A 26776-nucleotide genomic window follows, 5' to 3' on the forward strand; every position below is an offset into this window, starting at 1 on the left:
CACACACACACACACACACGCACACACACACACACACACACACACACACACACACAGACCTTCTGAGTATTTTTCTTAGACACCCTTTCTGAAGTTCTAAATTACCATCCTGTGTGTACTGCGTGTGTTTCCTGTTGAAGGCAGGTTTACAAAATACTGAGCTGGCCTTGTCACATTCTCTACCCTTTAGCCAAATGCTGTATTTTGGTAAATGGGGAGATTCCTAATGCCACTGGCATAAGTTCTTGGTTATAAAATGTAATGCCTTTTCTCCACACAAAAAAGGCCACAGTCAGGGGATCTGAATCTAAAAAGGGACCCTTTTCTCTCCTAATATATGTATGACTGTGGGTACGAGCCTCCCATTACATAATATAATGGCATTCTATTCCTCTATTCTTCCTCTAGCTCCGCTTTTTATTTTGCAAGGGCACTGTCGCTGTATCCAGGACTTAGCGCTACCCAAGAAAATTATGATTGGTTTAAAGAAATACAAACCAGCCAGAGCATTGTTTCCCCTCTGAGTGACAATGGGTGCAGCCAGACCGTTTTCCACACTTATGCCTGTGGGAAGGGATTTTAATGCCTGCTCCAAGGTCATCTCCAAAGGATTTGGAACATATGTTCCTAATCTGGTGCCTCCATGTCTGAGAAACACTAGTTTTGGTGTTAAAATCTCAAAAATAGCTTTCTGTCAATTTCAATGTTCCTTTGGATATGTCACTGACATAACTGGGCTATTTTCTTGCTCTAAAACTTAGAGAAGTGTCACACAAATATTAGCATGTTTGATATGTTTGGAGAGTTTTCTTTTCTTTTGAATTGTTGTGTTGTATGAATTAGAAAACATGTTAACATTTGATTTTCTTTTTTTTTTTTTTTTTTTTTTTTTACTGACCACAGCATGTATTTGCCTCAAATGTATGCGTGAATAGCTGTGGATGACATTTGGTGAGTTCCTGAACTCATCCAGAACTGGACTCTGGTAAGACTCCTAGTTGACAGTAGTGGAGACCCCAACAGAAACCCCACACTTTTATGACTCTTTTGCATTGCTCTCAGAGGACTAATAATTCCCTTTTACATTCCAGAAGCTAAACTGCATCAGTGGACAACTGAAGTTTTCCCTCTAGATCAAAATAGACTTAAGTTGACTGGAGGATTTGAAAGTAAAAGGGACAAAGCGTCTCACACACTTTAAAAGGATGTGCTTTGAGAAAGTAATGGGGGGAGGGGTGACTCCAACATCTTGACCCTGACCAAGTTCCTGCTGTGACCTCTTTTTAAAGGAAATGGGAGAGTTGCCTTAGCACCCAAGCCTGTGATCTTATCTTCTTGCACTTGTGCGTCCACGTGATTCAAGCCTTCCTTAACCGCACACACTGCTTACACCTTGTCATTCTCAGCCCAAAATTTAATTCCACTGAATCCTATGTTTTTGTATCGTATGTAAAAAGAACATTTGTTGTTGCTGTTTTTTGACAATATGGTTAGTTAAATTCCTGCAGAGAAAAATGGCTATACAATGGACGGTGAAGGTGGTTAGGGATGTGCAAGTGATAAACAAGTGTCAAACACTACAGTCTTTGATAACATAAAACTTAATGAATAATACGATATTTGCATTGACAAAATTAGATCATTTTTACACAGTACAGATGTCAAGACATGATGATTCAATTTTACTTGTAATAAATATCAAACACGCCCTCCAATTTTAAATAGTCTTGCTTTCGGTGTTTTTTGAGGAACTAAGAAACAAAAAAAAACTAAATGTTTGGAATGGAGAGTGAGGCATACTACCTTGTCCATCTTGTAAATCTCATCTGGGATTAAGGATTTATATCTGTTTAGCAGATTACATGCTACCTTGTCTTTTTAGGTTTGGTTTTAAACCATCCCGGATTTAATCTGCTTCTGTAAAACAGAGGCATGCACACTTACTGTCTGTATGGTTGAAGGTTTATCTGGCTTGAATAAAAGTCTGGCCTAACATGTCGTTCCAAGATGTGGGTAAAATCAAGTATTTGGCTTAAAATAAGGGGTTGATTCATAAAGCTATCAGACTTGTGATCATAAAATCACGGGAATCGTATTTGAAAAGGTTGGTTGAATTTCCGTTTTCCTTCATGCCAAGGGCATTATAGTCACAGTTCAAAAATTAGTGAATAGCTTTGATTTCACAACTTCCAAGACAATATCGTACTTATTTTTATCAAGTACTGTAGACAGCAATCTATAATCTACATTCAAATTTCTAATTGGAGGCCTGCACGGTTTTTACATTTCTTCTCATTAATGTATGAATGCATTCAAGCTACTGGAGTCTTATGGTTCCCATTGTACTTGTCTGATGCTACTTTTCTTAAGGAATTAGGCGTAATTCTAGACTGCTCTAATTTTAAACCACTGATCCCCAAAATGTGAGTAGCATAGAGTTAGTTATCGTAGCATAGAAAAGTTGAAGGTGTTTAAGAAAACCTAAACAAATGTTTAGACCAGCAAAAAAATTGTTGCCCCCTAAAAGCATCATAAGAATCCTTCTGTGTATTGTAAAGATGATATACTACTTCAAATAATTGTGTAAGTAGTAAAACAATATAAACACACACGGGGCAACAACATGTGCTTTACGTTTAGAAACACTTGAAGTCCCCCCCTCCCTTGACTCACAGTGGTTTGGTCCACTGCTTGGTTTTCTCCCTTTACGTTAAAGATACACACAAGATTTGCATCAGAAAGTAGGCTGCCGGATGCTGGTTTGGCTCAGCAGTCCGTTCAAGGGCAGCTTGGGTCTCTCTCCACACCGACGGATGTTGGCTAGAACTGACAGGACGGCCACATCCAGCTCTTGAAGAGAGGGGGTTGTTAACCCACCATCCCCATGAATGGAGACAAACCAGTAGCTGCAGTGGACCCATGACAATTGCTCAGACTAGGAGGAGGGATGATGTGCTGTGACACACCACAGAGCTATCTCAAGGTCCTGGTTGGCCCTCTCCGTCTGCCTATTAGTCTGGGGATGATACCCTGAGGAGAGACTAGCTGTGGCACCCAGAGCTTCACAACACCCCTTCCAGACCTGAGATGGAAACAGGTCGTCGATTGAAAACAATGTCCTGAGGAATACCATGTAGTCTGAATACATGTTGAGTGAGGAGCTCAGCTTTTTCAGATGCAGGAGGTCGTTAAGGAGGGGGATGAAGTGTACAGCTTCAGAAAATCTGTCCACAACACTAAGACTGACTGTGTTACCTAGTAATCTGGTGATGAAAATCCATAGTGATATGAGACTACAACCTACTGGGACTGGGAGTAAGCATAGTAAACCAGCAGGAGGTTGATGTGAGGGTTTGCTACGGGCGCAGACAGAACAGGCAGATACAAAGGATTGGGTGTCAGTAGTCATAGAGGGCAACCAGAAATGTTGACACAGGGACGAGAGAGTGTGGTGTCCCCATTGAAGGACCTTGGATCTGTCAGAATCTAGCACAAAATAAGACTATGTGGAGTTACACCTGAAGCTGGGCTGTTACGTTGAGCCTTCCGTACCACATTCTCCATCTCCTAAGAAGCTAAAGCCACCACACAGGTAGGAGAAAGTATGGTCTCAGGCTTTGAGCTGAAGTCATACTGGCAAGGAAGAGAGAGAGAGAGAGAGAGTCCGGTTTGATGTTCTGAGAGTTGAGTCTGTGGGTCAGTGTAAAGTTAAACCTTCCCAAAAACAGAGCCCGCTGGGACTCACAGGTTAGGGCAAGGTACAAAAGATTATTCTGAGTAGTCCAAACCATGACAGGTTGGTCAACACTCTCCAGCCAATGTTGCCACTCTTCCAATGCCAACACAACCACCAGTAGCTCTCTGTTGCCAACGTCATAAATGCACTCAGCAGATGAGAGGTGGAAAAAAGCACAGGGATGTACCTTATTGTCCTCAGGTGAACACTGGCAGAGTGCAGTAGTAACACCTTATTCTGAAGAGATGGGTCAGGATGGATTAGCACAGGGACTTCAAAAACAGCTGTTTAAGCTTATTGAAGGTTTACCTGTGGACTCCAAATAAAAGGAATGGAGGGAGAGACAAGTTGGGTGAGAGGGGCGACCACCTCGCTGGAGTCCCAAATGAACCTCCGGTAGAAGTTAGCAAAGCCTATGAATTGTTGCAGCTGTGTCCAGGAGGGTGGAACCGGCCACTCAGTCATCATTTTGATCTTGCTTGGATCTGGTCTCAGCTGCCCCTGTGCTATAATGAAGCCCAGGAAACTCCCAGCAGGGACATGCTTTCAACCACGTAGAAACAAATGAAACGGTTGAGTATATCTCTAAGGCAAGGAAGCTTTATTTTCATTGCACATTTCAGCAACAGGGCAATTCAACGTGCTTTACACAAAACCAGTTCCCCCCTTTTTTAAGGACATCGTTGATGATAACCTGAAAAAACGTTGGAGCGTTGGTTAGACCAAAAGGCATGACTAAGTACCAGGGCCTGAAGTTAACTTTTTGAGCACCTGCCATGGGTGGATTTTTAAATCCGCAGTCACTTTTTACCAGCCATTTTTTTTTTTTTTTAAAGGTGAAAAACAGGAATTTCTGTTTCTCTATGAGAACTATATCTTGTCCTATTCATGGTAGGCTACTCATGAACATGGCGCCGTCATCACGTGCTGTAGTAGGGGGGGCCCGCCTTGATCATCCAGGCATAATTTCCTATGCTGGGGTGGGACACAATGATACAGTTTGATAAAGAACTTATCGTAAAGTACTTCTTTATGTTAATAGATCATACGGGAGTCACTAAGTCGGCCGAGGGTAGTTTCCACATGTACAGCTGAAAACAATCTGGCGCTGGACATCAGGAGACCAGGAGTCTTTCAACAGAGTAGATTGGATAACGAAGTAGAGCTGGGCCAAAAGATTCAGGTTCCACACCCACAACTACACACACTCATAACAACACACAGGACCCAAACAGAACAGAGAGAATAAGAACTAATAAACTTCAAGTCAGGAGCTGACTGTGATAACATACTTTTTCTGTTTGCAATCAGCTAGTGAGCCAGTATAGTAAACCAACTACATACAGATGTTAACATGCTAATTACACTTACTTATCCACACCGTAAAAATTGTGTTATGTAGGCCCATGGTCTTTATAAATTCTAATCTTTTTCATTACAGTGTATGGTGCCTCATTCAGAATTACTGTATATATTTGGCAAGTGTGGTTTGATTTGGTACACAATGATCAAACCGGACATAATCACACTACCAACAATTATTTATTATGCCAGAAGATGAAGGCCTACTGTATTTAGCTAGTAAGTTAGCAAGTTTGGCTGACTGAGGAACTTTAATGTTTTTTATCTAAATGTTACAATTGTAATAATTACTGTTATAGTTCATGAGTTATGAAATGCAAAAATAGGTTTGGTTACCTTGCACGGCAGCTGGATCCTCGCGGTATTACGAGATCATGCACGGAATCTTGCTTAAGTAAATTATTTGTTTCTGAACTACGAGCTAACTGAACCAATCAGTGTCCTGTGGGGAGCTACTGGCAGCCATGGGACGGCCTCGGCAGTTTGTTCAAAACAACAACGGCGGACATAATAGACAGATGGTTCATCCAATCCCCTGTCAGGCATTTTTTTGAAAGTGCCTGCCCTTTTCCAAACAGTTTCCAATGAGGTGTTCTCAGATGTTTCTGGTGTAACAAACCACCAGAAAGTTGTTCATTTCTTACACTACGGTGTAACTTAATTTTTTGTACTTCATACCCATGTTATTATATTTTAGCTGTTTTTATATTCTCATTAACAAATGTTTTGAACTGCTCTTTAATGTGTTATGTGAACATGTTGAAGTGCCTTGTTGCTGAAATGTGCTATACAAAGAAATCCGCCCTGCCATGCCTCTGTCTCGTTAGGTTTTAATAGGCCCCTCTGTTCCAACAATCGTGATGCAAAAGCAAGCCATCACAATTTAGACAATAGTGTTTCCAACGGTGTGTTAACAGTTTGGTAAAGGCCCTTTCCTCTAATACAATTGAAATGCTCCTTGTGCACAAAGCCAGGTCCATAAAAAAAAACATTACCCAGTTTTATGTGAATGAACCAGCCCAGTATCCCCTGAAATTACACTGAAATTGAACAATTCAACACCTCAAGTTCTGCGCCCAGTGCAGTTATCAGACAGCCTCTGTAGATTGCATCCTGTAAGAGACCTGCAATTAACGTTTCCAAATAGTTTAACCATAATTTACTTCACAGTCGTGATCACAAGTCACAAATCACAAGAGATTAATGCTACTTCACCAACAGACAATATATTATTTACCTAAAATAAAAGTATAGTTGCTGGTGTCTTTGGCCGCTACAGAGTTCCAGGGCAGCCGCTGCCAGCGACGTTGTGAGCGAGCTACCGGCACCGCCTGATTAAATTCAATTCAACTTTATTCAGAGTATCAATTCATAACAACCGTTATCTCGAGACATTTCACAGATAGAGTAGGTCTAGACCACACTCTATAATTTACAAGGACCCAACTGTTCTATTAGTTCTCTCCATATCAAGGTCCTTTCATGGGCCAAGGTAGTGGAGTTTAGATGCTATTTCATTTTGAGATTATTTTCCATTGAGTATTGAAGTTCATAAAGTGTTTTGGCATGCCTAGCCGAGTGTCACTGTATCCGTGGTATTCAAAGGGGGATTTAATTCTTGCATGTGTTGTTCTGTTGTGCATGATAAATAAAATCTCTTTTTAAATTATTTTTTACCTCACTCACATCCAGCTTTTGTGCCTATATTTTTGCGAACCTCTGTTTTTACCTCGCCTGTTTTAATCCTGGCTTTTTGTGCTCTGAGGGTATCTCCTGTTTTGTTTTTGCCGTGTTCTGGACCTGTATGCTGACGCCACACTTCAGCTTCCACACCGATCATTCTTGCCTCTGTTCTTTTAAATCAAGGCTGAAGACCTTTCTTTTTGATAAGTTGTTTGGATGTCTTTCCCGGTCTTTTATTTTTTAAAACTGTTAAAAATCTTCAAACTGTCCATTTTGTTGGCTTTTGGGTTCAAGCTGCAAAAAAATATTATAACAGCAGAATATGATGAGATATTGGGGAGTGATGATAAAGTAGCTTCTCCCTTGTTGGAGCCTGCAGGTGGATGCTGGGATGGTGTTGGGGCTTACAGATCAGTCAGCAATAGGAGAGCAGGGCAGCCGCGCCATTTACGAGGAGCTTACCGGCAAATTGATGGGGTGTGTTTGGTAAATTATACCGAGCGTGAAGCATGCCACTTGTATACATCAGTGCAGCTCAAGTTACCTGTCTGAACTAGCTCCTAGGCATCGCCTCATTTGTGCTAGATGTTTCAAAGTGAGAATTTTCAAACGTTGTATTGGACTCACAAATTTGACTAAATGTAATCCAGTTTTTTTTTCTCAAGATTGTCAAGTATAAACATTCTTGTCTGGCAATAGGATTGGAAAAGACTTGGCTGGCTCAGCAAGTAACCAGGCTACACTGTAACAAAATGATATCAATGGCAAGTGACAACAGCAAGGGAAAGTGAGAATAATAGTTGTGGATGATGTGTTGCTTGGTAACTCTTCTGACAAATGTAGTTGACTACATTGCTTGGCAGACGAATGGTAATTTTTCTCAATAAATGATTGCATTTTTTTTGTTTATTTTACTAGCATTGCCAGGTATTGTATATGTAGTAAACTTTTATGAATGCAATAAGACACTTGAGACCGTGCTTTATAGTGATTTTACAGCTGTGTGTTGTGCCAACCATGTCACTTAGAACCACGGCCTCCTGGGCACAGTGCTTTAGTAATCAAATGAATATCCCACAACCTTGGCTGTTGTAAAACCGCTAAAGACATTGGAACAGATTCTAATTGGTTACTGAAATAAAACTAAATTTATTTCTATTAATGTCAGTCTTTTTATACTTTACTCATTCGGCTGCTTGATTTTGCTCTTCCTTTTTTTTTCAAACGCCACATAAATCAAAAATATGAGAATTGGCTGTGTGTGTCGTAATGCTCTGGCATAGATAAAATGTTGCCTGAGAGTTACAACAATAGTTCAAAGTGAACAAAACTTTCTGCCATAAATAATGAATAATTAATGACTCAATTAAACATTGCTTTGTTTTGCTCTAAATCAAGCACCGATGCAGAACTTCCGGCACAAACAACAAACTTTTTCCTTCCTTCATGTAACACTTTGATGATGGCTATTCATCGCTGGGCCTGCATACTTTACTGAATGCAGCACTTGATTCCTATCATGTGAAATGACTTCAGTAGATATTTTATCAAAGCTTAATGCAGTTAAGTCATGTGTCTCTGGAAATGAACAGTCTTCATATCGGATTAAATGTTCAGTAGATGGTTTATCAAACAACATACCTTCCTAATTAGAGAAATTAACAGATTGTCTGAAGTTGTTGGTCTTCACCACCTGCAAGAAGACGTTCAAAAAGATACAAAAACTTTGACTTTTTGGCCATGTGCACAAATTCATTAAAGATGGTCAATAGCTGGTGAATCTATCATGGCCTTTTGTGCTACTTCATAGTCCTACATCACTGCATGTTAAAGGGAAAATAGTTGCATATCAGATTAATATTTTACGTACAAAACGTTAATATCTAACTGAAAAGAATATTGGTAGAAATAACGGTTATGGCTTTGTGTTGTAGGTAGTTCTTTGTATTTTGGCCATCTCCCTTGTGGCAACATTTGCAGCTGCAACACGGGAAGTCAAAGACAGACACTTCAGTTTATTTGTTTTTGTGATTGATTTTGGCATTTTATTATAGTATTGCCGTGACACAGCGTCACCTTATCAATCATGCATCACAACATAACTTTAAAGCTGCAGCTCTCCCGTCTTTATCGGGCAATGCATGCTCCGAACATCCAATAGGAACGCTTTTCCCCTCTGAAATGACCTGTGATTGACCAAACTCTCCCGTGATTGTTATCGAATTTTTGCGCATGCCAAAAATAAAGTGCCTTCCACAGCTTTAATAGTGGTCCTGACTGATGGTTCTTCTGGTGAATAGATGGGAGTCACGATGATAGTAACCTGTGGCTGTGTGTGAGTGTTTAACTCCTGTTTGTGCAGTGCTTAATGATCTGTTTATTATTTAGTAAGGATCCCCATTGGTCATCATCGTAGTGAAGACTATTCTTACTGGGGTCCAACGCAAGACCTAAACAAATATTATTAAGCACAATACATATCTTAATATCACAAAATAAAAACATCGTAGGAGATGGAGGTCATAATATTTGCTTTGGAAAGCTGCCATTATGATGTTATTTCATTTCAGTCTAAGCATTTGATTTTTATATATATATATATATATACATCATACTAAAGTGTTTCCTGGTTTCCACAAATGTATGAAAAGTATGTGAACTATTTCTAGTTTGTTAATAAATGCACAGCTGAGACGATGAAGCTTCAACTAAGCACAACCATATTTTGACATAATACTTATAGTTTGGGAGATGTCGTGTGGTTGGGCTTGCAGATTGGATTATCAAAGAAGAAAATGTATACTTGCCGCATATCTAGCTTACCATATTAAAATCCTACATTAAATGTATTTGTACATTTGGCCTATATAATAAAAATGGTGAGGAGCCATTCCTGTATTTTACTTATACAGTATACATATTAGTGAGCTAGGCTTTTACTCTCCTTTTGGTCTCTACCAACTCCTGAGATAAAGATCTTCATCAGCAGCTGCCTTATGTTCATCAGCTAGTTAATCACTTTGGCGCCCAGATAACTCAGTTGGTAGATCGGGCTTCCTTATATCGAAATGTATTCCTCGACACATCGGGCCCTGGTTCGACTCCAACATGCGTCCCTTTGCTATGTGTCAATCCCCTCTATCTCCCCTTTCCTGTCTTCAGCTGTCCTGTCAAATAAAAACCCTTAAAGAAGAAAAAAAAGCCAAAAGCAAAGTTGCCAAAAGCAAAGTTGCTGACTTTTTTTGTGCTGGGCAGGTAGTGTACACTGAGTTTCTTAGAGGTGATAGGGATTTGTTAGAGATAATAAATGCATTGTGACACAAATTTATTGTACTAACAACTTCTGCTGCTGCTGGAAACATGAGGTCAATGAGAGCCGTGACTCGTTTAAAACATTAAAATTGTGAGAAATAAAACCTAAAACATTAAGCTGAAAGAAAAGAAAAGAAAAGCTCTGCAGAGCTGAGTGGAACTGCACTGTAATGGGGATCATTCTCTTTGTGTTCATCAGGAGTGACCACTTCACATTACACTGTATGTAATCATTTGAACTATATTTTTAAAATGAAAAAATATTGAAAAGGGCACCTTTAAGTAAAACAAAATCAAAAAAGTATGTCCAAAAAATACATTCTGACATAAATCCGATTTGTCTTTATTTTTATTTTTTTTATTGATTTAATAAATACATTCATTATACATGTAAATACATTTTGTAAATAAGTACGCTCTACTCAACTGTTGGGCCTTCCTATGTTGGGAACCTAAAGTTTCTCTTACTGTATGAGTCATTCCATGTCTGCTACATATACTGCATTTTGACAGCTGTCCAAACATACCAATATTAATTCAGTTCAGAGTATAATACCACCCAGCGGCTCTCCTGTTAAAATGTTCTGTTTCCAGTTTGTAAACTTTTAAATCAAGATTAAAGTTCAGTTTTTGGGGCAGCAGTAGCTCAGTCTGTGGGGACTTTGCTTGGCCCCGTACGGACCAAGAGCCGAGGGGGGAAAGGTGCCAGTTTGCCTTCTCTGCACTGCTGATGTGCCCCTGAGCAAGACACTTCTTAGAAGAAGAACAACAAGTGTTCTAAATACATGTCCTTAAAACACGATATGTAATAATAAAGAATTGAGCCAAAAAGACGGTCTTGTAAATCTCAGTTGTATAACCAGTGTATTTATTGCCATTGTATAACTTAATAAATGGCAAGATTGTCCATTTTATCCTCAGCCATCTGATCTGATTCTGTTATCACTCAAATTCTTTGCTGATATTTCTCCCTAGGATATTTAAATATGCGATAAATCTGGATTTAGAACTTCTAAAACAGTTACACCATTTGTGCCCATCTGTTGTGCAGAGATTACTAAAATTAAATCACTGCACAGTATAGCAGTGTTCAGCACATGTAGTAAGAGGCAGGAAAGGCCATCAAACACTGTGGGCCAGAACAATGGTGGGAATTTAGAAATTGGAGCAAATAGGCCTGGACTGAACCAGACTGAACAGCCACAAGTCAAAATATTTCAATCAGTGCTGGTTTTAGGTGCGTATCCCTATTACACAAGCAAATCTGTATTTAAAGTATAATTGCAGCAAATCTTTGCACATAATTCTTAATTACACTGATAAATTCAGACATGACCTCATTGGCTGTTTTCTGCTTTTTATCATACAACGCTGCCGAGGACGAGGGCAGACTGCAGCGTGTCATTCGCTCTGCCGAGACAGTGAGTGGCTGCCTCCGTGACCTGTACACCTCCTCCTGTTGCACCCTGGACACAAACTCTTTGAAAACACTCCTGTCTGGCAGAAGGCTGCGGCCCACCAGGACCAAAGCATCACACCACAAAAATTGCAGCTGGCCTCCTCAACAAGACCCGGGACCCCCACTGACACGGACTCTTATCTCGATCCACTTCTGACATTATGCGTTACATTAGCTCAATCCTTACTACTATCAATAATTTGTACATTCCTGCACAACTGTACACATTAAAACAGATACTTTAATAATATAGTTTTCATATATTCTTACATTTGTCATATTTTATTGTAAATGTTCTTTTTTGTGTTATGCCTTTATTCCTTTGCACTGTGTTTATTGTTATGCCCCAAATCATAATCAAGTCAAATAGCTTGTACTTCAAAACATGTTTGGCAATAAACCATTCAATTACAATTCTGTTTCTGACAGATTAGGACAAATAAAATGAAGTAAATTAAATATATCAGTATTGAGAACTTCTCCGTGACCTCTTTAGCTTTCTCTCTTTTCCTCTCCTTGACCTCCCTCCACACAGCCTTGCACATATCCTCGAGGGGCTACCATCCATCTCTCTCTGACTCAATCATATGATTTCTTCGCTTCCCTAACTAAGTAGAGCTGCACATTGACTTTGCATTGGAACAGGAATGAGAATCAGTAAAACTGGCTGTGGTAAAAAGGATTTCTAATGTGCCCTCTCATCTTGCTGGAGACAACGTCCCGACTGGGCGGCTCTGTGTTGAATTAGCTTGCCTGTGACCTACAAAATCTTTTCTACTTGGTCGTTTCAGAATCACATTGAAACCACTCAAAGAAAGACAGTGAACCTTGTTGTTCATTCCCAAACCCTATTATTGTGGCTTTTTTTAAACGGATCTCGCCAATGACAAGCAATAGATCAACATTCGGGTCAACAACACTGTCCAAGTGATGAACCTGACTTAAAACTTCTACAAACATGTGAAACCTGAACTTGGCAACATTTGTATTTTGGATAGGTCAGCTTCAACACAGTACTAAAACAGATTACTATCTACATTTTTGAACTTTTAGTTTACCTTTATTTCTTAATTTTAAGCTCCTTTTTGGAAATATAATACCAAGACTCTAAAGCACCATTCTCACATCAGCATGCTAGCATGCAATTATAATGCTAGCCTAGCATGTTGGGATTTAGCATGAATCATGGTTACCAACTTTACTCTGTTAGTTTAGCATGTTAGCATGTTGACAGTTGGTAATTAGCACTAAACACAAAGTACAGCTGAGACAGTATATCAAGGGTTCTGCAAGTCTTCGATGATAAACCAAAGTTTTGGACAAAATGAAATGCTGGCCAAATGATGGCGTTACATGAAAGTTCAGGGGACTGAAGTTATTACAAGTCATCCTCTGGGAGCCTTAAATGTTTGTACCAAATTTCACAACAATTTATTGATGCCTTCTGTCCTGGTTTGCGCTTGGCAAAGATGTACAGACAGCCATCTGCTAGTGATGGGGGGCTGAGACTGAGAGAGCTACATGGACCTACATGGAAAAGTATGCACCAAACAAGCCACTTCAGACAAGCAGTGCAAGTTAAAGGATATGTTTTTACAGGTTTATCTTATTATAACACTCACATGTCAAAAGTATGTAGAAATAGATGTGGGTTGCTGTAATCGTTCCATCTGTCTGTAATGGCCATGAAACAATCCCTGATGCATACCTTGTATTTTCCAAGTAAGTGGTAAGTCCAACCCAAAGGGACACACAATGTCCCACAGAAAACACTGTTCACCAACTGCTCCAAACCGCTCTATTGTAGTCCAGCCTTTACGTCCGTGACGAAAGTGCATCACTTTGGAACACATTATAATGCTTGCCTAGCTGCTAGTGTGGCACACCCTCACAATCTGCTTCTGACTGTGTAGTAGTCCTTACCTAGGTACTGGGCATGTGCGACTCCCAGCAAAGATGGACTAGAAGTGTGCATGTTACACCCAAAACACACTTATGAATTAACGAAGACACCAAGTACAACCCATTTGAATCAAGCGCCTAGCGCACAGACCCTTTTTTCCTCTGTCGAACTATCAAAAGTGGATTTGGACACACCATAAACACTCCTGCGCCATGCGGTTTACGCCGTGCGCTTAGATTGTTAAAATAGGGCGCTTCATTTAAGAGTGAAATAACTTTAATGAACGTGGTGCATAAAAGGTTGATAAGTTTTGCGGATTAGACTCAATTGCAATGTTTTATTTATAAGGGGAATAGAGGCCGTGGATAAATAGGAATATCCCCCCAATAAAGTCCAGACACTGGCAGTAAAGAAAAAAATACGTAAATGTATATTTTGGATGTTTTCTTTCCACTAAAATATGATACAACATGTTATAATAATACATAGCTCATGGAAGCAAAATAGCCCAAAACCTCAAAATTAACCAGTGCATTAAAAAACAATGTTTTGACTGTAGTGTTCCCCATTGACAAAATAAATAATTGTGGTAATTCCGGCCTCCACTACCCCTATTCCTCCCCGCTGGCACTGGATTCCAATTCCCAGTTGTCAGCATCCCATTCCGATCCTCCTTTACAGTAAAAGAGTGAAAGAGATTCCTAAAAAAGGATTAAAAGGGGGAACTTGCCATAAAAGAAAAGCAACTCATCTGTCATCTGTATAGGTTTTGAATAAGAGTTTCTTCAGCGCAGCAGTTCAAACATCAGTAATGTTGGAAAAGAACAGGTGTGGCTTGTTCTCATATTTACATTAAGTCTACCTTAGCTTACATGCTCACCTTAAAGTGATTTAAAAAGTTTTGAAATGACAAACACACACACCCAGCACTCTGACTCACTAACCTTCACTTTCCTCTGCAGGTTCAAACACAGTTTAAAGCTAAATCAACAGTGCTTCTGCTCCCACAATAGTTGAGGTCACTCATGACAGACTATATAATGGTAGAATTAGTTGTTAGAAATTACTGACTTTACGTATTTAGTCACAGTCTGAGTATTGAAGTGTCAAAAACCTGTCTTTGAGAAAGAGCCAAAGCTGTCTTTGGAGGGTTGTTGGCGGTTTGAACTATGCTGCACTATGGAAATGGTTTATTTACAAGGACATGGTGTCTTGCTCGACGAAAAGCAAATCTTGCCAAGTATACTCATAACAGTGTGAAATGTAGCTATTTTTAAGAGTTCAACTGTTAACCATTAACAGATGTGCCGCATGGGTGGGATGCAGTAATGGCAGAGGAGGTCTTTTCTTTTTGTCTATTACATGATCAGATTTTGGCAAAGCTTAAAGGAATGGCACGTCTCTCCAACTGGCTCAGAGGACATAGGCTCTAAATTTCCTTTTTTTTACCAGGACTTGCCTGAAAAGGATTTATCTGTATAATAGCTTCGTCTATCAAAACAACCAGACAAACGAAAACAAATAACATGTTACCAAAGAAAATAATAAGACAGCGGGAGGCCGGCTGGGGTTTGTGTCCTGTTTAAAATTTTTAAAAAAAATTGAGGAGTTTTTTATTTTACTATACAAAACAAAAGCAACTACATCCCATTCAGCGTTACATGCGTACCCGGAAGTGCGTTAACGTAACAGATCTACTGGTTTTATCCTGGGTTTTATCCTAAACCCCTATCTTTTTCTAAACTTTACTGTTTTCACTCCCACCTCATAAAATACAGATGCTTGGTCAGTGGCTAGAAGCCTCACACAACAATCCCCCCTCAGTGAGTGTGTGGGATATTTACGAATCCTACTAATCCTACCTATATGCCCTTCAATTATAGCAGCACGATTGGTTGGGGTTGGGCATTGACCTCGAGGATAGCCGATTGGACAGTGAATAGGACACATGTAGGCATGGACGCCTGGCCATTACTAGTGTGCCAATGCTATTGAAGGGTTGGTAAATTCGCCACAGTAGCTTCGCAGTGCTTTAAAATTATGGATTAAGAGCAACAACAATAAAGAAGAGTATTAAAGCCCGAAATTCCATGTAGGAGGGATCGTTGGGGTGGTGGATGAGTCAAACAACACAGCACTTTCACCCCAGAGACCGGGGCTTGCATCCCGCGTGTCACTTTTCCTAAACCCAGCTGTCCCATTCTTTTCCTGTGTCTCACTGAAACGTACCTTTTATAAGGTCACCCACCACCTTTACCTTAACCTAACTGCGTCAGAAGTGACACCAATAATCCCGACCCAGCACGTTTAATAAGCACGTTTAGATTAGATTCAACTTTATTGTCATTACACGTGTACAGGTACATTGCAACGAAATGCAGTTTTAGCTTCAGGGCCGCAGCTATTTAAAGCGCCGCCGTTTGCCTTTGCTATGCATATTTTCTGCCAGCGCTAGGGGTGCTTATTTATAAAATGGTTTGTATTTTAGTGGGTTTAAATCAACCTATATGGTCTGGTTTGGAGCACTGGTTTGTCACCAACATACACGGAGAAGCTAAAATTGTGTATACAAGACAAAAAACTAATGCAATCGACCAATAAGCCCACTTGATCGATGCTCCAATACAGCCACCAATGTGTAATATAGATTGGTTTATGACCAAATAGGCTACCTACAGTAGTATAACTACAGAGAATAAAAAACTATAGGGAGGAACAAGTCTACATTCAATTTAGCCAACATAACTATTTGTGTTTCTAGTTACATATTATCCCTTTTCCCTGACACTTTATCAAAATAATCCATTTAACCTAACATGTGATGTTCTCCATTAGGATATCATCTACAAAGGTCAACCATTGATTCTAATCTGGTGCATCGGTCTCGAGGCAGTTCTAAGTGATAACTTTCTTTCTTGTCTGGTGTATTTTGCATACTCCAACATTGCAATATCGCATTACCTGTAGCCTCAAGGCTGTTAACACAGTGTGCTATCAGTTTCAAATCAAGGCATATCCAAGTTCACTGAAGTTGAACTTGGCGGGAAAGCTTCACACATATTTACAACACTCGCCTTAAGGATTGAATCCCTTGATAGCTATGATTCTATTCACATGACTTGAATTTGTCATGAAATACAAGCGTGACCAAACCTTGAGGCTGTGTGTCCATTTGGCATCTTCGAAGAACAGAAAAAGGCTGTGAAGAGCTGAACCTGCTATGATGAAGTTCTGCTGTTGAATGCAAAACGGGCAACTAGCTTGGAGCTCCTGAATTAAATTCAACTTCAAGGGATGGTTACTTTTTGCTGCCCTTACAGAGTCCAAAGTCTATCACTTAGCTATTTTAGTATTTTTTTCATTTAAAAAAAAATTGCATAATAACCTTAATTACTATTTCAATTTCACACCGTTGACTCACCATGTCTTTGGTGTGCCACTGTGTCTTCATTTCCCTCAGTGTTCCCTCTGGTGCAGGGACAGTTGCAAAATGAGATTTATTTTATTAGTTACCCACTGACAGTTTTACAATGCATCCTGACCTCTAACCAACTTCTGGATGGGATGAACTCAATGAACTCACAAATTAAACTGCAATAAATCCTTGGAGAAACACTAATCAAACAATCTCTATTAAATGTAGCTGAAACTTTGTGCAGCTTAGTGTCTACAACGGAAGTTGTTGTTACTCTATGATGCAAGTACATTGAAAAAGAAAGTTGGATAAAATTGCAAGAGTGACAGAAAAATAGTTTTGTCAGACATTGAGCTCATGCAGATTTAGGAGGGTCTGAACATTGACAGCTGGAATCTCGAGGACCCAAATTAATGTAGAATAAAACGACAAAACCAACAACAGTATGTTTCCATCCAGAGGAGTAGAGAGAAAACGACTCTGTGCTGTGTTTCCAAGATGTAGTGCAGGGAGATATGATCCGCCGTAAGCACTGTATATTTTATTTTGAAAATGAACCCACTGTTTTATTTTGTTTCTGTGCTCGACATCCTGTCCCGCACTATCTGCCGTGTGCTGAATTGCGGACAGCCGTAGCTGGGACGGAGTTGGTGACTCGTGACTTCTTCTACTAGAGCTGCTGCCCCCGTAACCCGACCTCGGATAAGCGGACGAAGATGGATGGACAATCATGATCGTCATGGGCGGCGCTAAGCTCCGCACGGAGCCGCTGTAAAATAGTCATGCAACAGGAAACTCTAGACAGAAAACAGAAAGTCTAGCTAGCTGTCTCAATTCACCTTGCAAAAATCTGAGTTTAAAATTCCAACAAAAAAGAAAGTGGAAGGAAATGGAAATTGGCAAAAATACATTCATCCGGCAGAAATTCCTGCAGCACCGGAGCAATCCCGGAAGTGGAACGTCAAGGATATATACTTACAACATGGCAGCTCTTTCCTTAGAGCAGGGATCTTCAACAAGAGGGTCCAGGAGCCCTAATGGGTCCTCAGAGTCAACTCAGGGGGGCATCCAAATTACTGCAACATTTTAAAGTTTAAAAAAAATTAAAAAGTCTTAACATGAATCTAACATTTTCTTAGCCAATATAAATCCCCACTAATGATAGGCTTACTGGCAAGTACCTTAGATATCCATCCACAGATACAGTTCACCCTAAGGATTCACTGTGCCACATGTCTGTTTTAACGTAAAAACATCATTATAAAAGCATTTATGTGTTCCATTTTCATTTCTGACCTGTCCTGTTTGTTAAATGTGGTAATTGCCAAAAAAATTATCTAAAAAAAAAAAACACAGTGAAATTAAACCTACTGTCAATGCATTTAATCCAGCGTAGTTTATAGTGTTCGGTGTCTCACCCAAAGACACCCTAACCCTAACATGGGGACAGGAGAAACCAGGGACCGAACTGCCAAATTTTGGGGTTAAAGGACAACTGCTCCATCTCCTGAGCCACAGCCAATTGAAATATGTGAAAAGAATCAAGATTTTTTGGTTTCCAATGGAAATAAACATTTCTGTGAAAAGTTTTCATTGGAACGGTTTATTCAAAAGAAAGTAGTTCCTATAAAAACTCTTCATAGAAACATTTATTGTCCTGATTACATGGGACATTGTTTCTAGAGAGACATTTTGAAGAAATCCCGCACAAATCTCTGACCTGGATAGCTGAGAACGCTCAGCTAACCAAACCAAAAGTGTCGTTGTGGGAAGATACCAACAGGGGTGAGCTTTTATCATTTATTAGGGTTAATAGACACATTTAACCTTTAACGCAGCTTTATCGGCTCAAGATCAGAAATGCTCAATGTTGTTCTAATAATAATGTTATCAGAGATAACAAAGAGCCTTGTTCCATGTCCACTGAAGCTTCTCAGCTTGAAGTCGAGTAACATTTGTGTGGTCCAGGTAGCTTTGCATGAAAAATGGTTGTCATATGCAAGGCTTCAGTGAGACAGATTTTTGGCCATGCATTCCACTGTGTGACAGTTTTCAACATAAGCACTTGGGACAGAAAGTTGTCTCAAAGTGCTGACATACGTGAGCCCATCCTCATATTGTGACTAATAAGGTAAGTGTTGCATGTCATAAATGAGATTAAAGCATGAGCGAAAAACAATGCTTCTGACTCTTTTGCTTTGGCTAAAATGAATTCTTCATTCCTGCATGAATGTTCTCGTCAATTTCTCTATTTTCTATCTGATTTGCTTTTATCAGGCATAAAAACTCCTCACCTGCACTTCGAATTGTTTAACTGCTGCACTTCAAATTTCCTTCTTTAATGGAACAAAAAGCGACGTGGAAGACTCAACAGGGTTTCCCATAGTAAAAAGTCTCTCATTTATCTACATAAATCTGTGTATTTGTTACGTTAAGGCAACGTGGGAATTGTTTGTGTCATTAGTATCGTGGATTATTTCATGGCTTGGTTGAATTGTAATGGAGAATGCAGTCTGTTATTTTCTTGATAAGAGACCGCTCACTAGGGAGGACAGCTATAAATCAGTCCGCTGAAAGAAGTTCAGATAATTTATCAGCTGTGGCAAAATGTGGGGAAACAGAGAGCAAATTCTGTCCTCCAGTTCAAGCAATGAAAGCAGATCTGGTGAGCGTCTACTGCTACATCTTTATATACCGTCTGTGATCGCTACGCAGTAACAACCATAAGGACAACAATGCTAATTAGTTAGTTTAGCTACTTTACAACATGTATTGATTTTTCGATAGTTTTTTTCTGATTAAATTACATTAGCTTGCGTTAAAGGGAAGCTTTGCACATGACATCATGCTCTACTGGTGCAAATTATGAACGCCACGAAGGAAGGCGGAAGAGCTACGCTGTAGACGGACAGCTCGCTAGCTGCTGCCCATTGGGTTGTAATATCCACCGGTCAAATCTTTACACAGCAAACATAATTACAGATAAGAAGATGGCTAGATGTTCCAGTTATGTATGGTTACTAATGATCATATTCACTCCGTGATTTACAGTATGGATTAATGTATGATTGATAATTAATGACTGCGCTTCCCAGAGTTGGGATGCGTCCATGCATTGGCACACTCAGTGAACAACGGTATGTGGGTAGCCACAACCAACCATATCCTCTAAAAACATAAGCTATGTGTCATATACTGTAAATCTTTACTTAAGTAATGAATATATGTTACTACAAAATAAACCCTAGATTGATGTCTTGTCTTTGCCATTATGAGGTAACTCCCCCGGCCGTTAGCGTAGCGTTGCGTACCTGTAACCCAGCCAGCTACAAAGAACTGGTTAGCATGCAGACTTTTAAAAGCTGTGAGATCAGCACCAGTGCATGGGGATACCCCGATTACCACGTAGTGGTACAGATCGTGTTGACTGAAGTCATGCAGACTGAAAATGTTAGGAGGTAGGGTCAGTATCCAATCCTGCTATTTCCAACTTCTCCAGAGACCCCTCTTTGTGAGCACCTACCAGATGCCCCACCTAGACCCATAACGGCACGACAACTTGTTGTTCAATAGAAGAAGTCATAAAGAATAGGTAGTATTATTATTATATATTATATTATATATACAATTTATTTAGTGTTATTTATTTTAAACTCATTGTAACTAATGTAACTTTCCGCTCATCTACAACTGTTTAGCTTGTACTTGCGGTGATTCGGCCGTCCGTCATGGCGTCTTCACGTGGTCGTGGTCACGTGTTTGCAAAAAGTCTATAGCTGCAGATCTTCTTGCCTTTGCTTTTTCACAGAGCGGTCTAATAATGTATTAATGGAATGCTTTCCTTCAGAATGAGATTTGTATCTATTGACACCCTTTTCAAAGAATGAGTGCTTAAGATCCTCGTTTCACAAAATTAATATTACATGTACAAATTGGATGCTCTATATGTGATAAGTATTTATAAAAAATCAATGTCCAAATTTAGGGTGCAAAGTTTGTCCTTTTGATGATTCAAATGTATGCCATACAAAATGTGTTTAGGGTTAAATCGCCTACAAGAACACAACATTGTTAACAAGAGCGCATATTCTACACAGATCTGGCCTCTTCATTTTGCTGTCAAAGTGCACCAGATCGATGAGTTAAACTTTAAAATGTACACAGTTTTCGTAGATGGTTAGGGGTCCGCCTTATCCTTCTTACCTTTTTTACCCATGACCTGTTTGCATGCCTGTTTTATACAACAGTGAAAAAGTCCAATGCAAATTTAGTTTGTTATGATCTATTCAAATTTTCTACTTCGCCCAACCAACACTCCACTCCAAAAAAAAGAGTGCTTTTGAGCAATTATTTTTCTTGCTTGAAGCTGTTTTTGTTGTGTGCACTCTCATACAAATGAAAATAATACAAAAAAATTAAATGCATAATACATGAACCAAAACTAAATAAATGATTCTATGTGTTTCATTTCTGGTAAGCACGACTTTATTCTTTGAGCCCCCACATAGGATGTGCACACACGAATTCTGTTGTTGGTGTGCAGTCTCCTGCCTCACACAGCATGTTCAGAGATCTTTATCTTTACGTTTAAGTGTGAAGTCTACCACCTAGCGCCAGCCTTGCACCCAGATGGCAAACTCTGCTTTAAAGAGGACAAGGTGAGAAGTCATGTTAGCTCAAAGACCTTAAAGTCCTTTTGGTAAACAGGCTTCAGTGACAGTGACACTGATGTATTGTATGCCGTTCCAGAGTAAGCTTATCTGTCTTGTTTGCCGTGCGCCTCATCAATGAGCTACACATGTACCGGGGTCAAAGGTATCAGGACGGGCAAATAAACAGGTGACAACAGAGGCCTTTCATCAAACAAGCAAAACTACTGTTTGATGGTTGCTGGGAAACTGGAAGCAGACCTCATGGAGACACCTTACGGTTGCTTTTCTTATGGTGCTTACTCGCTGATAGTACCAGCTCGGCTCGACCGCGGTGCCCCGTCCTCCATTTACTATTTTAGATTTAGTGAGGCAAATGTGGCTGGTTGTCATAGTGACGCCACAGGAAACTGCCATGACCTAATGCAACACACACACACACATTTTGTTTCAAAAGAAGCTGGAGGCAGCAAAAAAAAAAAAAACACAGCTGGGTAAACTATTTAAAAATGGCGAGTTTGTTCAATGATGACGCAGTGATTAGTAACTATTCTCTCTGACCAATCAGCAGTCGGCAGGTTTTCTAAAACCTTTTATAAGGGTTAGGGAAGACAGCGACGCTTGTGTTATGGTTTGGGTGTTTTGTCTTGTCTTATTGTGGCAGTCTGTTTTCCGTCTGAATTTCTTCGACTGGTTTTCTGTCTTGTCTTGTGATTGTGTTATTTTTGGTCATGTCTTGTATATGTTCCGTTTCCTGTTTTATTGTGATAGATAGTCTTCTACCTGTTTCCCAGCCCTTGTGTCACCTGCCTCTTGTTACCTCAGTAACCTTTGTATTTAGTTTTTGTGTGTTTGTTTAGCTACGAGACTTTGCCTACTGTCTTTCTGCATTTGGGTCCTACAGTCTCCAAAGGTTGTAACAGCTTGGGTTTAGAAAACGTGACACGCGGGACACGATCCCCGGTCTCCTGGGTGAACGTCTTGTGTTGTTTGACCCATTTGACCAATCCACCACCTCAACCTACCTACCTACCTACCTATGCGACTTTTTGGTCTTTCACGCTACTCGCTACTATAGTCGCTCTTAGTGCGTTCTACAAACACGCTGAAGGGCGCTTTATTCATCGCTTCTGACGCTGACAGCCACTGTCCAAACGTCCATATTTTACGAGTTTGGCATGAGAACGGGTTGACAATAAAGAGCCAGTACCAAGCAGCAACCGTTAGCCCAGAACTTCAGCGTGGGCAGGTAGGATTAACCATTGAGCGAATATTATAAGAATTGATAAGAGTGTGGTGTAGACCTGGTCCATATGAAAAATTCACTGGGATAAGTAGTAATGCCAGATGATTTGGCACTACCTTGACACTGAATTAACTTTATCAGAAAGCTTTGTAAAAAGGGGGGATTTGTGCTGAGAATTTCGACAATTTATAAAATGTGATTTAGTGTCAGAAGCAGAGCCAATAGTGTGCAAGGGATAGCTGCTGTGGAAGGTGCATCTATTGTAAGCCCTTGCACCACAGTGTGAACAAGCAAACGTGATCAGATTAGTTACAACACGTTTGTAATCACTGTTTATGACCAAATGTTACTAGCTACACTTTGTCCTCAAAATTATAGTAAACATACAAAACCCACAACTGAAAGGGAAAAGAAAATTCAATGAAATATTACACATAAGGAATTCTTTTATTATGGTGTCATTTTAAAGTGTAACCCAATTTATCTAATCCTTTTTTATTTTAAGGTCTGGATATCTGAACATATACTTGCACAAAAATAGAATCTGATATTGTTGAACATCATTTTGTTGTTGTAAATATGTTAACTTTTCTACATTGTAAAGCAACATTTACTGTATTTGCATTGACTTGGAAATGATGGTTGACAAAAATTCCCTGAATTACAATGCTGTAAAAAACAGCCATATTGCAGACTTATAAACCAATGTTTCAATTACGTTAACGTGAACAAGACGGCTACAGACACATGCTTTAAAGTGATATAACCATTGAAGATAACATCTTCAACAAATATTCCCCCCTTGTTGATAAGAAGTCGATAACCAATGCATTTTTTAGCGCTACAAAGCGCAACGGCATATTTGATCTCGGCTGTGTTGTGTTTTTCATCAAGGGCCCACAAAAAGTAATTACTCAACGGAGGAGAAAATTATACAATTTTTCTTGGCTTGCCTCATCAGTCTGAGGATTCAGTCCAGCATACGTTTTGAGTTGTTTGTTTGCCTAATTTACGACTCATTTCTCAGACTATGAATAATATAAAATACGTAGACAGTGTCCTGATTTACAATCCTAAGAGCCAGAGGGTAGAACTCTTCCTTCTTAATGTTGTCCTGGTGTTTCTGGTACTTGTGAATTACACATAGTTGGTGGTACTGTGATACAGTATTTTCTTCCTCTCATTTTCTGTTGACAGTCACAGAATTGTTTTTTCAGGTGCTAACACAACTTTACAGAACTTTACGTGAAGCTTATACTAATATATATAATGAACTCAAGCCAGAATAATAAAACTAGGCCTGGTGTATCTGGTACCTTCCTCCCAACCTTAACTGGCTGTTACCCGGATGGTTTGGATCTTCGATGACTCTCCTAGCCTTTTTCTTACAAGACCTGGTGTAATTATCCTTTAGGCAGGGTAGGGCATCATCTCTTGTATGTGCAGCCGAACAAACCACTCTTTGTGGGTATGCAAATGTGTGCTGTTTCCGTACCCGGCAGCAATGTTCCCCGTCTGGACGCTCTCGATGACGCATGAGTAGAAATTCATCAATATTTGTGGTGATACCCGAAAGATCCTCAGGTGTCTGTGGTGAAGCAGTTACTGCCTGGCCTTTCCCCCCACTGAGTCAGTATGCAGCGCTCCAAGCCTTGCTGATGTGGACACCAAGGTACTTTAACCCTTGTGTTGACTTCCCATCAACCATGAAAAAAAACGTTTTGGTCACTTTTTCAACATTATTGCTATTCCGACATTTTTGTCTCTTATTCAATGTTGTGGGTGCTTTTTTAATGTTTTTGCCAATGTTTCTTTATATTTGTATTAACATTTTCAACGCTTATTTTGTTGACCCATTTTTTGTGCCAATTATTTTTCTTTTTTGAGGGTTAAGCGGTCTTTCCATCGATGACCCAATGGTGTTAATGTTAGTAAGTGTGAGGTTGTTTCTTACCCTGCTTCTACCAACGGCTACTATCATCTTTTGGTCTTGCTGACATTTATGAGTAGGTAGGCGGTTTAGGCCCTCTACTTCTTTCAGGTAGGTCTCTTTTCATTGTTGATAAAGCACACCACAGCTGTGTCATCAACCGCAGGGGACTCAAAAACACAGCCCTGGGGTGCTCCGGTGTTAAGGATAAGGGTGGAAGAGGTGGGTCCGCCCACCAGCATCACCTTAGGGTCGGGAATCTGTATGCACAGTGAGGTGTTTGATCCCAGGTCCCTGAACTTTGTTAAGAGCCTGGAAGGAACAATGGGGTTGAACGCTGAGCTTTGTCAATAAACATCAATCTCAAGATATGGTAATTGCCCAACATTAAGCATAAAAATTACAGCAATTTTTGTAAAATAAACCTAAATACCATAGTTTTTAGCAGAGCTTACAGAGAGGTGACTGGAGAGTACTGTGCTTTCTATAAATAACATTAATGAGATCCTTCTACCATCCAGGGTAACAGTGAAGGCCCAAACAAAATTGATACGCCTTGTTTGACGTGCCTCCATTGATACTCCTATGGCTGCAGGCATCAGATTGTAAGTGCTGTGGTGTCTGAGCAGTGCTGGATGATGTTTTGACAGGAACAACACCTCAGAACGAGCAAGATTTTTAGAAAAAGTCCCATTTTAGGCAAAGGTTTATTATATTACAGAAATACCAGTTCATAGATTTGAATCCGGACTGCTGTCAAGGACTCAGCTTACATGGGGTGCACACATGGGGTGCAAACACTAGGTGAGCTAGAGGTTGCCCCTCCTTTTTCACTTTATACTAATTAGGCTACAGGACAACCTTATGCGCTAGATTATGCATTCATAAGAGCATATATATATATATATATATATATATATATATATATATATATATATATATATAAAGATTTGAGTCTTTTTTTGTTCAGTGGAAGCGGATTTTCTACATTTATACAGTTTCCAGCTATTTAAACAATACATGTAGCCCACTTCAGAACTTGATTGTCAGTTGCTTTCAGTGCGTAGACCTTTGTAGCCTTCAGCTTTTTTTGTCTGAAAGAATGCTTTGGTTGTTGAGTGATGGGCAGCATGTCTCAACATCGGTAGATACTGCAGGCTTACATTCCTAAAATCTTGAGTTAAAAGTCAACTAGCCGAAGCAATTACTAGAGTCAATAATTCAGATTTTCACGTGTGTGCATCATCGGCTCAACGTGATGCAGATGTTGCAAGCACCACAAGGGTAGACAGGTCTGTGGTTTTCCCACAAAATTGGGGCTATTTTTGAAGTGTCTCGTCTTGTCAGTATTATTATTAATGTGTTGAACACTTCAACAGAGGTGTTAATTTATTGACAATGATTAAGTAATGTATTAAGCGTGGATTTAATTAGCAAAGGTATTTTGCTGGCGGTAATGTAATTTGGTGTTATAAGGTAGCACACTTACACAACTTATAAGAGTGAGACAGAGAAAGACAGCTGGCTCTGCCGGGTCAGGCTCCGAGATGTGTTTGCGTGTCTGGCTTTTGTTTGACATCTAGTGTCGGGCGAAATGCTCGGAGTGAATTTAAGATGGGCTTTTATTGTGAAGGGTAGACACGGAAGAAGTGAAGCCAGCATTAGGTCAGTGGGTTTTTTAGCCTCTTCGACCTTTATTGTGCAGCTATTTGAAGGACGATGGACCAACACACACACACACACACACACACACACACAAAAGGTCCCTGATTTATTGTTGGATGCTCACAGAGCTGTTTAATGATAATATACTGTATCTAATTACACAAGGCAGACTTGACTTTATGATGTGAACCAAGCCTGACTGACCATGTTGTCGCTACCGGATGTGTCGGTCGAGTGCAGATGTGAGTCGCGCTGGCTCAGATTTAAACGGTTTATGGCATACCGTCATACTGAAATTTGTGAAATCCATGAAATAATAAACTTTTCTCTTTACGAACAATAAGAAGATGGAAATCATTTCAAAAACCTTTAAGCTATCCATGATTGTTTGATTGCTAACGTTAGCTCAAAACGCC

At 39.8% G+C, this 26776-nt stretch overlaps 2 long non-coding RNA genes across 2 annotated transcripts; one reads left to right on the top strand and one right to left on the bottom strand.

The window, feature by feature from the left end:
* The first annotated feature begins 8889 nt into the window (after positions 1–8889).
* LOC117949519 lies at positions 8890–23055 on the top strand. Its single transcript, XR_004657705.1, has 3 exons — positions 8890–8904; positions 15944–15946; positions 22608–23055. It is a non-coding gene; the product is annotated as an uncharacterized LOC117949519 (long non-coding RNA).
* LOC117949520 lies at positions 20508–25726 on the bottom strand. The gene is made up of 3 exons (XR_004657706.1): positions 25716–25726; positions 24932–24940; positions 20508–20654 (listed from the first exon to the last, which is right to left on the bottom strand). It is a non-coding gene; the product is annotated as an uncharacterized LOC117949520 (long non-coding RNA).
* Between the last annotated feature and the right edge of the window lie 1050 nt (positions 25727–26776).

The sequence above is a fragment of the Etheostoma cragini genome, chromosome 8, assembly GCF_013103735.1.
Source record: "Etheostoma cragini isolate CJK2018 chromosome 8, CSU_Ecrag_1.0, whole genome shotgun sequence".
Lineage (NCBI taxonomy): Eukaryota > Metazoa > Chordata > Actinopteri > Perciformes > Percidae > Etheostoma > Etheostoma cragini.